The sequence below is a fragment of the Pan paniscus genome, chromosome 13 (genome assembly GCF_029289425.2).
Source record: "Pan paniscus chromosome 13, NHGRI_mPanPan1-v2.0_pri, whole genome shotgun sequence".
Taxonomy (NCBI): domain Eukaryota; kingdom Metazoa; phylum Chordata; class Mammalia; order Primates; family Hominidae; genus Pan; species Pan paniscus.
In genome coordinates this window covers 88,699,630-88,713,739 of record NC_073262.2, presented here as the reverse complement: position 1 = coordinate 88,713,739, position 14,110 = coordinate 88,699,630, and the positions used below count along the sequence as shown (strand labels likewise).

The 14,110-nt window shown below is 34.5% G+C and overlaps 1 long non-coding RNA gene across 10 annotated transcripts in view; it reads left to right on the top strand.

The window, feature by feature from the left end:
- LOC103786954 (uncharacterized) overlaps window positions 1-13,668 on the top strand; it is a 461,968-nt gene extending 448,300 nt beyond the window's left edge. For 9 of the 10 annotated variants that reach the window (XR_010109517.1, XR_010109516.1, XR_010109521.1 and 6 more), the window contains 2 exons: window positions 5,043-5,098; window positions 10,800-13,668. This is a non-coding gene — a long non-coding RNA (uncharacterized LOC103786954). Of the gene's footprint in view, window positions 1-5,042; window positions 5,099-6,162; window positions 6,268-10,799 lie in introns of all 10 variants that reach the window. The other variant, XR_008955328.2, reaches the window with a different exon arrangement.
- Window positions 13,669-14,110: the final 442 nt, after the last annotated feature.

Here is a 14,110-nt window from a genome sequence, read left to right as displayed (position 1 = left end):
TCTCAATTTAGGCAAAACTGAGTTTTAAATGAATTTCCTATCTATTGAAGAACTTTACTTTCATCATCTGTATTGAAGATTAAATGAGACTACGACTGTATATAATACAACTTTCCTGGTACATAATACATAATAAAGGGAAAAAAACTGTCAATAGTTTTGTGAGATTGTTTTACATTACTGAGTGTCTAAACATCTCAACTTGTATTGATATTCTCTAATAAACTGACAGATAAAAATAATCTGATATACCAAGAAAATAATTGAAGTTTCTTTGTTTGGAAATGATAAATCAGGAATTGCCATACGCTATTTTGAAGTTAATAAACTTGATTCCTTTTAGCTATTTCTTGTCTTGTGGATTTCAGTTGCTTTTAAGGCAGTTCTCAAATTTTAGTGAGCATATAAACTTTCTTGCAAAAGTACAGATTTTGGATTACAGGTCTGAGGTAGGGCCTGAGATCCTGCATTTTTAAAAACACCAGTAATGGCAATACTGTTTGCTATGGTTTAAAAATTTCTCCCTTCCAAAATTCATTTGAAATTTAATCCTTAATATGGCAGTGTTGAGAGCTGGGGTCTTTAAGATACAATTGGGTCATGAAGGTTCTACCCTCATGAGTGAATTAATCCATTCATAAATTAATGGGTTAATGGATTAATGGGTTATCATGAGAGTAGGACTGGTGGCTATAAGAACTGCAAGAGAGACTTAAGCTGGCATGCTCAGCCCTCTCTCCATGTGATGCCCTGTACTACCTTCGGACTCTGCAGAGAGTTCTCATCAGCAACAAAGCCCTCAATAGATGCAGCCCCTCAACCTCAGGTGTCTCAGCCTCCATAACTATAAGAAATAAGTTCCTTTAAAAAATAAAATACCCAATTTGGGGTATTCTGTTATAAGCAACATAAAATAGACTAATATAGTAAATTGGCACCAAGAAGTTGGGGATTGCTGATGAAGTTGTTTCAGGTGATACCTGAAAATGTGGAAGCAGCATTGAGAATGGGCAGAAGGTGGAAGAATTTGGAGGAGCCACTAAAAAAAGCCTAGATTCTGGTGAGGGCTTAGAAGACAAGAGGACTAGGGAAAGTTTGAAACTCCTTAGAGATTGCTCAAGTGGTTTTGACTGGAATGCTGGCAGAAATATGGACAGTAAAGGCCATTCTAATGAGGCTTCAGATGGTATTGAGGAACAAGGTCTTGAAAATTGGAGTAAAGCTCATCCTTGTTATAAATTTGCAAATAACTTGTCTGAACTGTGTCCATGCCTGAGGGCTTTGTGGAACTTGATAGTGAAGAACTAGGGTATCTGGCAGAAAAAATATCTAAACAAAATATAAAAGGAGCTGCATAGTTACTTTTGGTTACTTTCACTGAGATTTGGGAGTAAAGTAAAAATTTAAAGACGGAGTTTATAATTAAAAGTGGAGCAGTATAGAAAGATTTAGAAAAATTTCCTCCTGGCAACGTAAAGAGTGGAAAAAAAAAAAAAACATGATTAAGAGAGGAAAAACCAAAGATGTAGCCCAGGAACTGTTTGCTAAAGGGACTAACATGGATAGAAGGGAGCTGGGTGCTATTCCTCAAGACAATGAAAGTAAGACATCAAATGAATCTTGGAGATATTCGAAGCTGCTCCTCCCATACTGGCCCAGAGGGCTAGGAAGGATGATTTTAGGAGACAGGCCCAGGGCACTCTCTGTAGGCTCACTCCCCAGGGCTGCCTCGGGACTCTGGTCCCTGCACCCCCAGCACAGTGCTTTTCAGCTGTCCCAGCAATGGCACAAGCAGCCCCAGGTGTGACTCATGTTGCAATTTCAGAAGGTGCAGATCATAAATCTTAGCAGCATCCACGTGGTGCTAATTCCACAGTCTTGGAGAAAATAGTAGCTGTGGAGGCTTGGCAGCATCCACCCAGATTTCAAAGGATGTTGTCAAAAGCCTGGAGGCCCAAACAGAGACTTGTCACAGGGAAGGAGCCAACGGAGCCCCTATTAGAGCAGGACAAGTGGAAATGTGGGGTTGCAGCTGCTGCAGATAGTTCCCAGCAGGGCTTTGCTTAGTAGATTTATAGATGCAAGGCCACAACAGTGAGTCCCCACTAGGGCAATGCCTAGTGGAGTCGTGGGAACAAGGCTGCCCTGGGGACCCCAGAACTGTGTAGTCCCTGGTAGCATGCAATGCCTACATGGGAAATCTTCAGGCACTAGATTCCAACCTGCACGAGCAGCCACCTGGTCTGTACCCACCAAAGCAGTAAGGGTGGGGCTACCTGAGGCCTCAGGGGTCCAACCCCTATTCCAGTGTGTCTAATAGGTGGCACATGGAGTACAAAATAATTATTCTTCAGCTTTATGACTAATATCTGCCTTGCTGGGTTTCAGATTTGTTTGGGGCCTGTTACCCCTTTCATTTGGAGTGGGAATATCTGTCTTATGCCTGTACCACCATTTTATCTTGAAAGGAGATAATATTTTGTGATTGCACAGTCTCACAGATGAGACTCTGGACTTTGAACTTTTGAATTCATTCTGAACAAGTTAATACTTTAAGCTTATTGGGTTAGAATTAATGATTTGTATGTGAGAAAGACATGAGTTTTGGGGGGCCAGGGGTAAAATGCTCTAGTTTGAATATTCGTCCCTTCCAAAAGTCATGTTGAAATTTAGTCTCCCATGTGACAGTATTAAGAAGTGAGGCCTTTCACAGGTGATTGGGTTATGAGGGCCCTGCTGTCATGAATGGATTAATCTACTTGTGGTTTCATGTATTGGTGGATTAATGGGTTAATGGATCCATGGGTTATGGAGAGGGACTGGTGGCCTTATAGGAAGAGGAAGAGAGACCTGAGCTAGCACACTCAGCTCCCTTGCCGTGTGATGCCTTGCACCATCCCAGGACTCTGCAGAGTCTTCCTACTAGCAAGGCCCTCAGCTGTTGCAGCTTCTTGATCTTGGACTTCTCAGCCTCTATACTGTAAGAAATGAATTCTTTTTTTTCATAAAATCCCAGTTTCAGATATTCTGCTATAAGCAACAGAAAAGGCACTAAGACAGTTTTGAACCATGGAGGCAGAGGCAGTACTTTAGCAGCAAGGTGGTACATGATAGATGCTGCATAATACATCCTCCTGTTCTCTCCCATTGTATGTTCCCCTGCATGCTGAATGTACACCTTTAATATTATTTGTTTCCATTGTTACAATATTTTTCATATTGTACTTTCTTCAATCTATTGTAAGCTTTATGAAAACATGCCTTCTCTTATTCACTGCTGTCCCCAATACTCAGGGTGCCAGAACCTTGGCAATGAATTTCATGGCTAAAAAAATATCAGAAAGCCAGAGATTGAAAGCCTCTACATGAATGTAATTATGAATACAGCTGTTATAAAGATTCATATGCAGGTATTTGGGTAGACATAGTTTTCATGTCATTGGGGTAAATACCTAAGAACACAAGCAACAGATTATATGGTAAATTTACGTTCAGCTTTGTGGCTATAGGATTTCTCATTCCCACTATCAATAAATTAAAGCTCCTATTGCTCCACATCCTTACTAACAGGCAATCTGATTGCACAGCTGTCCTGCTTAGTCACCTTGCTACACAGTATAGCAGAATAAAATGCCTGTTGGCAAATTTGTCTAAAATGCTCCTGGCTAAAAATCTTGTTTTGATTATATCAAATTTTTAGTAAACTTTAAAGTTTTAAAAGAACTCCATTTTAATATAAAAATTAAAGTTAATAAAAAGATAATGATGCATTTGAGAGAGTATCAAGATTAATAAAAATTTCTTTAGTAAATAGCGAGCAAGAATTAAAGAAGCTGCTGGAGAGCATGTTAAGGGTTAACTACAACTTGAAATAATTTATCAGTAGAGATATACCAGGAAGAGCCTCCACATAAATGTTGTATTAGTAGTACTGATTATTTTAACAACATTAAGTGTCTGATAAGGAATGACACAGGATTTTGGACTGTGCCAGTGGAAGGGTCTCTTTCAGATAAATTATCACTCCAGTGTCAACTGTCTTCTCTAATGAAAATAAATTTGTTAAAAGATACAAAATAAGGGATAGGAGTAATAAGTTCTAGTGTTCTATAGCAGTGGGATGACTATAGTGAACAATAATATGTGTTTTCAAATAGCTACAAGGGAGATATTGAATGTTTCTAACACAAATAAATAATAAATATTTGAGATGATAAATATGCTGATTACCCTGATTTGCTCACTATATATTACATGCATTGAAACATCACTATTTACCCATACATATATACAATGATTATATATAAAGTAAAAAAGAAAAAGCTATTTTTAAAAGTTTTATAAGATTATATACATTTTTAAAAAGATTATATAGAATATTTTATTAGATTTTATAAGAATAAAAGATTATATGTATAATCTTTTTAAAAAGGACACATACCACATATGTAGTCTAAACATATATACAGAGAAGGTATTCAAGAAAATCTAATAAATATTATTCTAAGAATATATTCACATTTTTTGAAACAAGTCAAATTTAAAGATGATGCCATTATATATCTTTATAACAGTTCTAAATGTTTATGTTTTGAATAATATACTTCAAAATATCTCCTTGTGGTTTTAGTCTGCTTTTCTCTGATGACTGGTGATGTTGAACATATTATCATGTGTTTATTGGTTATTCATATATCTTATTTTGTGAAATATTTCTTCAAAAATGTTTACCATTTTATTGGGTTGTTTGTCTTATTAAATTATAAATGTTCTTTATAAATTGGTTACAAACCCTTTATCGGATATATGTTTTGCAAAAGCATATCTAGTCTGTGGCTTTAAAAAACGCTTTGCATCTCAAAGAATACTTTTAATTGGATAGAGAAACTACAAAGAAAAATTTTACAGAGAAATAACTAAGTATCTAGTTTGTCATTGTAGCATGCACATACATTTTTAGAATAAACATATAGTTGAGTTATTTAAAACTTAAAACCAATCCTTAGCATTAATTTGCAATTATTTTACCTGTTTTTATGTAGGAGAAAAAGAAGTGTTCTATAAGAAATTTGGACAAGACTCTGCAAGAAGTTAAGAGGTACTCATATCATCCTTCATTATGCTTAAGGGGTATGCCATTCAAAGAAAAATTGTAGAATATCAGACTTTAAGAAAGTAAAATAGAATTTCGAATCCTGTAAAAAATAAGCATTCTGGTGCTGTAAAGATAAATTTATAAGCATACAGATATATTTGTGAAGTTTGTATATAATAATTTAAAATTCTTTTACAACTTTAATGGTTTGTATATAGGGATTTTGAAAAATATGTGTGTATATACTTTGAAAATTGTGTAATTTAAAAGTGCAAAGTAAAATATGACTGTTTTATGAGACCACTATTAGTGCCAGTAGTGTAGTCTTTGATATAGTCAATTGTAGTAGTAATTTAAAAAATAAAGATGAATTCCCTTTAACATTTGAGCTATGTTAAGGATTCAGAAATGCTTTTCTTTGCTTTTAATTTAACAGCTTTATTGAAGGAAAATTGATACGCAAAACATCGTGCATGTTTAAAGCGTACAATTTCATAAGCTTGGCTTATGTACACAGCAGTAAAACCATAACAATAATCAAAATAATGACTATTCCAAAAGTTTTGTAGGGTCAATCTGTTATCCCTGTCTCCATTAAACTACAGATCTTATTTGTCGTAATAGTCTTGTTAGCATTTTTCTGAAATTTTGTATCACTAAAATCATACACAATGTGTTCTTTTATTTTCCGGCATTTTTCACTCAGCAAAGTTATTTTGAGATTCATCTATATTATGTATATTAGTGGTTCATTCTTTCTTCAATGGCTTAGAATTCCCTTTGATGAAGAGGAAGTTTACATTTTGAAGTTGAGGCTTTCCAAGCATTCATTTCTCTATGGGATATACACAGAAATTAAATTATAAAATGTAAGTTCTTATGTGTTGTTATGTAGGGCATAGAAGTTGGTAATAAATATAAAATTTTACCTTTTTAATACTTTACAAGCTGTTATCACTTTATATATGGCTATTAAAGTATGCATACATTTTATTATAAATAATTTATACAGTATTTCTATGAGCTAAAATTAATCTATCAAGTCCAGTTAACACTCATGTGCTTAGCAGGTCCTTAAAGGCAACTGTGAATTAACGGAGACTGGTTTTGAGAAAATCAGTCCTGATTTGTTTCTCTTGGAGTTTTCTTCTTTATGTGATCCTTCATAAAAGGTTAGTTTTTATAGTATGTACGAAATACATGGAAAGACAGGTAGAAAGCCCAGATTGTTCTAGTCTACTATGTCAGTCTCTTGTTCTGAACCACTTCTTTTTTTTGTTTGTTTGTTTTTGTTTTTTTTTTTTTTGGTCCTCAGTGTCTCTAGGATGGCTGGTCACTTTTCTAGCATCAGTCCATACTATAGAAACTGAATATGTGGGACTCTGGTCAGCTTCAGGCAAACACACATCCACATTCAGCACTTCCTGCCTTCTGCAAGTTGGGACTAATTATTGAACCAAGATTTCTGGAGCAGGGAGATAAAGATATACAGAATCATAATGGTACTGTTTCCAGTAAAAATCTCAAATATTATAAATATTAACATGGAATTAAATGACAGAAAAATAAAAGGAACAAAATATGAATTTTTTCTTAGTAAGCATTTCTTAAAATCACTGTCATGAAAATTATTAATTACAGTAGTTTACAAATCAGCATGTAAGGTAAAATAGAAATACTCTTACATTTATACAAAAATGTGAAAACTTTTCAAATTATCTCCTGTTTATTCAATAATAAATTTCTGAAGCAAAAAATATGCGCAAATATATCTATACACACAAACATACATACATGTGCATATATATGTATATATTAATAAAATATATTAATAAAATGTTTAGGTTATTTGAAACTTCTACCCAAAAGCTGAAGCACTCTTGAGTTTGGGAAGTTAGGATTCTGCTGCTGTCCTTTTTGTTGATTTGGTTCTTATCTCAGATGTCTTAACAGAATGACAGATTTAGGGAGTTGATTTTGTTTCACATATTAAAGATGAAGAAATCCCAGAAACTCAGAAATTTCTACTATTAGTTTTATTGCTTTTAGATAGATAGGGAGTATAAGAAGTTAGATATCCTTAGTTAATCTTAGAGAATTAAATCTATTGGAGTAAAACCATTTGGAAAGGATTTTTTATCTCCAGCTTTGGACCTTTGTTCTGCAATAACTGCAGCCATTTAAAGTAAATTGCCCATTAAAGTACCACTCTGGCTTTTGACAAATTGCATCAAACTGTTTTCTTCCTCTGGGGAAACACAAACCTGAGAACGGTGGCTTTGTTTTTTCTGCTTGACATATAGGTTGCTTGAACCAGCAGGCTAAAATGCTTTTAGGTGCTCTATAAGACAACCCAAAGAGGTTATATATGGTCTAGTAGAGCCCAAGTGAAGATACTGAATACAATCAGCTTATCTTGTGTGATGACAAATAATTGGTCATGCTCTCATATCATTTATCATTTTGAAAAGAGTTCTCACTTTAAACCATGTTATAGAAGAGGACTGTAATGGAACTGACAAAGACTATAAATTCTATGTTTGTTTAAAAAGTTATTGAACCATATGAAAATAATTCAAATGTCTGGCAACATACAGATTTAAAGCACTGCAGTTGTTAGCAGTTACTATCTTACTTTTCAGTTGATGAAAGTTCAAGTTGCTAGTAATAATAGAGTTAAAAAAATCAATTTTGATGAAAATACTTTTCAAAATCAAATTAGCAATAATCAAATATTCAAAGATAAGTATACATCTATAGTTTAGATGTTAACAGAATAAAGTATTTTATTTTTTAACTTAGATTATTTTAGCTATATGAAAACCATATCTGAATTGTTATTAGTAGTAAATAGCTGTTATTCTATCTTCCCAGTGTATACTAGGAAAAGAAAAATAAACACAGCCTCCTTTTCTAACAGAAAGCTATTCACTTTAGCCTTGATTATTGATATATTGTGGTCATGTTATTTACTAGTAGTAAAAAATGCTTTAGATCATCAACAAAAAATTCTGATTTACAAATATGAGTAGATGGACATTAAACTAAAAATAACTTTTAAATTGCTTAAATGCTTTGATTTTAGAAAGCATTTTATGATCTACAACATTTGGCAGAGAGTATAAAATGTATTATTTCATACTGAATCAATAGTCTGGAAAGTTCTGGGTAGTGTCACTTTCCTTAACTCTCATAACTTTGATGCTTCTGAATAAACAGGCCTGTTATTTTATAGACTATTCCTGAATTTGAGTTTGTCTGATATTTCGTATTGATTAAATTCTAGTTATGCACATTTGGAAGGAATATCACAGAAGTGAGGCTATGTTTCTATGAGCAAGCATATGATTTTGATTTGTCACATTATTACGATCTTAGTTTTGATTATGTTAAAGGCATGTCTGTCAGAATTCACTGTAAAACTAACTATTCATTTTACATTTGTAATAAATAAGAATTTTGTGGAGAGATACTTTGAGACTGTGTAAACATTCTATTCTTTACTAAACTTTTAATATATTCATTTATTTGTTTAGATCAGTAAATTTATTTATTATAATGCCAAAATTGTTCCCTATTTGGCCAAAGGAACACTTGTCAAGCAAGCTTTTCTGTCTTTTTGATATATCCCCATCATTCTTCAAGTGCTTTCTTATTTTTCTGGCACAATAATATTTTCCAGACCTACTTCCTACTTTCTCTGCCCCAGTCAGCTATTTCTTCAAGGAGGTCCAATTACTTTAGTAAAGAGTTATATTAAATCAAAATCTGGTAGTGAAGAATTATATTAAATCAAAATCTGGTAGATAGATGCACTTATTTCTCTGGGCCATGTGGGCAAATGCATCATGTGTCTAGCACATACAAGTGTTACATGTAAATTATTTTTACCCTTCGAGTAGTAAATAGTTGACCACAATAATAAATTTTTGTATGCAGTCATGTATCACTTAACAATAGGGATATGCTCTAAGAAACGTCGTTAGGCAATTTTGTTAGTGTGAACATCACAGAGTGTACTTACACAAAACTAGATGGTGTAGCCTACTACACACCTAGACTATAGGGTATAGTCTTGCTCCTAAGCTACAAACCCGTACAGCATATTGCTGTACTAAATACTGCAGGCCATTTTAACACAATTGTATTTGTGTATCTAAACATAGAAAAGGTACACAAAAATATGGTATTATAGTCTTATGACACCATTGTATATGCAGTTCATTGTTGACCAAAACATCATTATGTGTGCATGATTGTATTGTGAAAGTTGTCAGAATCAAAATGGAGTAACTTGTGGAAAAAAAAAAAACTTGACAAATAGAGTTAGAGAAAACCATAAGATGTGTAAATGCCTGATAACAAAAACTATGACAAAAGACTGCAAAAACTATAACCTTGCCCAAAGGCCATTAAAACATTACACTAAAAGTCCGTCTGTGAGGATATTTACCTGGCAATTGCCTGTTAAACCTCAGAATTGTGTCACCCTTATTATTGGTCCTTGTAGTAAAGGGTAATTATCTCAAAACAATTTTGTAATTCTCCTCATTTTTTCCTTTAAAAATGTTTGTTTTCCTTTACTTCCCTGAGTACTCACATAGTTTACTATGGCATGCATGTTCCCCTTTGCAATGCCCTATTCCCGAACAAATGTCATTTTCTTTTAGAGAGCCTCTCTCTCTTTGTTATTTAGGTTGAGAGTGTGCATGCATTTATAGGTTTTAAAGGACTGAAAAAATAGATCAATCCTGGCTGAAGTACAGGACATATCGTCTCAATTTTGTTCTCAATTTTGGCTCCATATTTTATGTACCTGAGGGAGCTTAAGAAAGTGAATGTCTCAGTCTACCCCCAGAGATTTTGATTTAGTTGGTTTGGGGGATGGTCTGGGCATTAAGACTTTATGGAAACTTCCCAGGTGATTCTAACGTGCAGCCAAGGTTGAGAGTTTGAGAACAGTTCTAGTAATACGCCACTATTTCATGTATGTTCATGGAGTCTCCTGATATGAGTAAGATTTCACCAGGACCTCTATTTCCTGGCTCAATTAGGCAGCTTCTGATTCAAAAAGTTCACAAGGGCTATGGGCATAGAAGACATTTCTAGAAAATGAATTATTTTACATTAGTTAGCTACCTTGGAGAAATTATGAGTTTAAACTCTTTTTTTTTTTGCTCCATTGGCTTAAGTGGAGTTTGAAAGCAAGTCGTGGCCTCTTTGGACGCCTTTTCCCTCGGTTCATACCACCACTTTGGCCTTGTGGACATTGCCACTATGAACATGAAGGATGGGTGGAAAAAGCAAGTTAGCAAGGGTTCTTTTTTCCCCAAAACCTTATAATAGAGCTGACCTTTAAAACATTTTCTCTGAGGTTCTGTGAGCAACCATCCTTGTCAGGATTAGTTCAAAGTTTCCCAATTTCATATACTTGACAGAATTATCTGGTAATTATATAATAATAATAACGACAACATAAAGCAGATCCTTCACCTCACCCCAGCTAGTCTCAGAAACACAACTGGTCAGCCTAAGATTAAAGGGGCTGAGGAGAGCACCCATAGTAAAGCTTGCTAATGCAGCAGCCTTTTGAGATGTACCATGACACCTCAGCAATGACGTCTTAATAAGTTTTATAAATTTATTGAGTCTAATGAATTTTTGTTAGCTCTGCTAACTCTTTCTCACTTTGCTCTTTTTGCAGCTGCTAATATGGGAAAGATTGAAATCAGCAAGTTTCTGGCTGTAAGCTAAAAGAGGCTCTTGAATCATATTTCCGCCTGCTTAGCAAATTTCTCTTGCGACAGTTGGATGTTATTTGGGGTTCCATACTAGCAGGAAGAAGTACAAGCAAAGCTAAGTCATTTTGAGAATAAATATTATCTCTCTATATATTTGTAAATGTTATTTTCTTTTTTTTTTTGAGGTTTATGATTGATCCTTGGCATGTGTCCCCTTGTGTATTGCTCTACTAAAAATAGCCTAAAAAAGAATTTTCCCCTCGATGTGGAGCTTCTCTTTAATTACAATTCTACCTTCTCCTTCACTTCAGTATCAGTCTTCAGAGAACTACCATAACAAAGGAGTGGATACAGATATACGCAAAAAAGTCTATGAGAAAATTAGTACATTAAATTTGTGAAAGCTCATTTAAAGTAATTTTCTACTAACAATTTTAATCAAATGTATTAATCATATTTCTATGCTTAGTGATGTTAAATAAAAATTTAAAAGGTGGCAATCAATAAACAGAGATAAAAGCTTCTCAAGAATAAATGAAAGGAAGTAATAAAAAGACTCACTAAGCTGAATTGCCTCCTATCAACAGCAGCTGATAAAATATTAAAAGATTTGCCTTGTGTAATGTCTCTGGAGAGCTGTCTTACTGATGTACGAGGCCATGATTGACAACTTTGAGACTTTGCTGGAAGCGACAAAAGTATATCTATAATATTATGCTGAATTGCATAGGTCTTTCTTCTTAAATGAGGCTAGAAATAACATACCACCAAGTGTTTGGCTTTTAGGAAATTGAGCATTTTCTTTAGTTCTAGCTGCAGTTTAATTTCCTCAGAATTAGACATTATGCGGTATCTGGAACGTAAAAAAAAAAAAGCAAAAACAGAGTATTGTACCTAATGATATGTCAAATAATTTTGGAGGAATTAAGAAATCACTGGAAGAAATTACATGGGTGGGTAATGGTTTTTATGTCACAATAAATAATTAGTAATATTTACTGACACATTTCATGTGCCTGGTACTGAGCTAAATGATTTATGTGCATTGTTTGTATTAAGCCCCCAAAATTCTGTGGTATATGTAATGATATTTCCATTTTTCTTGAGATAAGGAACTGAAACTCAGAAAAGTTAAGGAACTTGTCCAAGATTATAGTAAGTGGCTTAGCTCAATTTTGAATCTAGATCAATCTGACTCCAACCAGCATGATGAACTGAAACTGACTATGAGGCTGGTGACACTCCAGGCATTTATTCACAAGAGGTATTGTGATGACATGTAAGAGAATGTTGGATGAAGGAAGCACGTACTAGAAAGATAGGAAAGACCAGAAAACACAGGGAAGTGCTATTTATTTGCTTTCCTAGTTCCAGTAACTTGGTCTAATGGGGAGGATGAAAGTAGACAGATGCCTGAAAACACTTTGAGATTTATGTATAAGCAGCATGACTTCAGTGACCAAGCCACACAGAATCTGGGAGTGGAACATTTTCTTTGGTCATTATGCCACTGCGGCATGGTTTGTTAGTGCAGTGAGAACTAAAGTATAGTGTGGTAACCTGAAACTGTTATGGTTATGGGTACACCTGGGTGGGTAGCTGTTCACCCCTTCACAGAGGGTAGGAGCGGTGATAGCAAAGTAGCTCTTCCCAGTAACTTTCAGAACATAGACATTATGTAAGATCTGAAGTTTGAAAACCTGAAACAAAAGCAGAGCATTATATCCAAGCACATTGGAGACAACTGTGGAGGAATCAAGGAACATCTAGCAGAGATTTAATGTTTTGGGGACTGTTTTTTTATTTCAGAAGGTAATAAGTATAAAACAATCAAACTCTAGGTATAGGGATGAACATTATTTTGTGTCATAAATTTGTCTAATATAGTTGCTGCTTCAGCATCCAGTTTTGGCTTGTCATGGTCAAGGTGACCAGTCATGCCCTGTCACCTTTGGTTTTATTAAAATTTTCCCTCCTTTAGTGGTTATTTGTGATATAGCCCTGTTGTTCCCCATCTCACTGACCCCAAATTCAACACATGCCACAGCTGCTGGCCACAGTGAAAACTAATGATCAACACTAGTCATGTGAATAAGACGTCCCTTCATGTGTTTTCTTTAAGCTAGCCTATCCACAGCCCCCTGGGAAAGCCTAAAGAATAGTACCTGTGGATTATAATAAAGACATCATCTTACTGGTTCTTGCTCTCTATCCCTCTCTGTACACACTGGTCAAGCACACTCTTGTCTCCAGACTTCCCATTGGCCTCCTGTCAACACCTGTACCCACTCTGGACCTGGGAATAATAAACTTCTTTTTTTTTTAATGTATTTTGGTTTCACTTCCTCATTGTATCTCACCTGACACACACATACTATAGTGTTCTCAATATTATTTAATGTGTTTAACAAATCATAACAGATAATATATGATTGACACTGTGCCTCCTGATTTGATGCAATATGGACTATTCCACATCACTGATGAAGTAGTCATACAAAAAATATTTATCTTGAATCAAAGCAAGATTTTATACCAAAATTCTAGTTCAAGTTACCTGATAGAGGAACATATTAAACAGTACTATGTGTAAACAATACTATGTGTAAACAATCAGAAAAATAATAGATTATAGCCTTCAAAAAACGATGGCCTCACAAAACAAATAAACAAAAAGTTTGTGTGGGTGTGTACATGCAAGGGCTAATCTCAAATGCAGAAAGACCAGAATACAGTAACAAATATAATTCTTGAAAGTGGATTTCATCTTGGTTTACCAAAAATAGCTATGAGGGAAATTTGGGTAAGAATTAGAGAATTCTGAATATAAAATTAATTAAAACAGATATTATGAATTAAGTTAATATTTTTGATGTTTTCTTTTGATATGTTCTTTTAGAATATGTAATATCCCTATTTATAGGAGATGTGTGCTAAATTATTTACAAATATTTGGGTATCTGAAATTTACTTTCAAATGCACCAAAAATAATAGCTATACAAAAAGAAATACATTAAATTTACTCTATAGTAGTAGTTATTCTTTCTGAGAGGTTTACACAGTATTTTCCTGTTCTTTTGTATGTATGTATTTTTAAAAGAACGTAGGCCTGGCGCAGTGGCTCACGCCTAGAATCCCAGCACTTTGGGAGGCCGAGGTGGGCGGATCACGTGGTCAGGAGATCGAGACCATCCTGGCTAACACGGTAAAACCCCGTCTCTACTAAAAACACAAAAACAAAATTAGCCAGGCGTGGTGGCGGGCGCCTGTAGT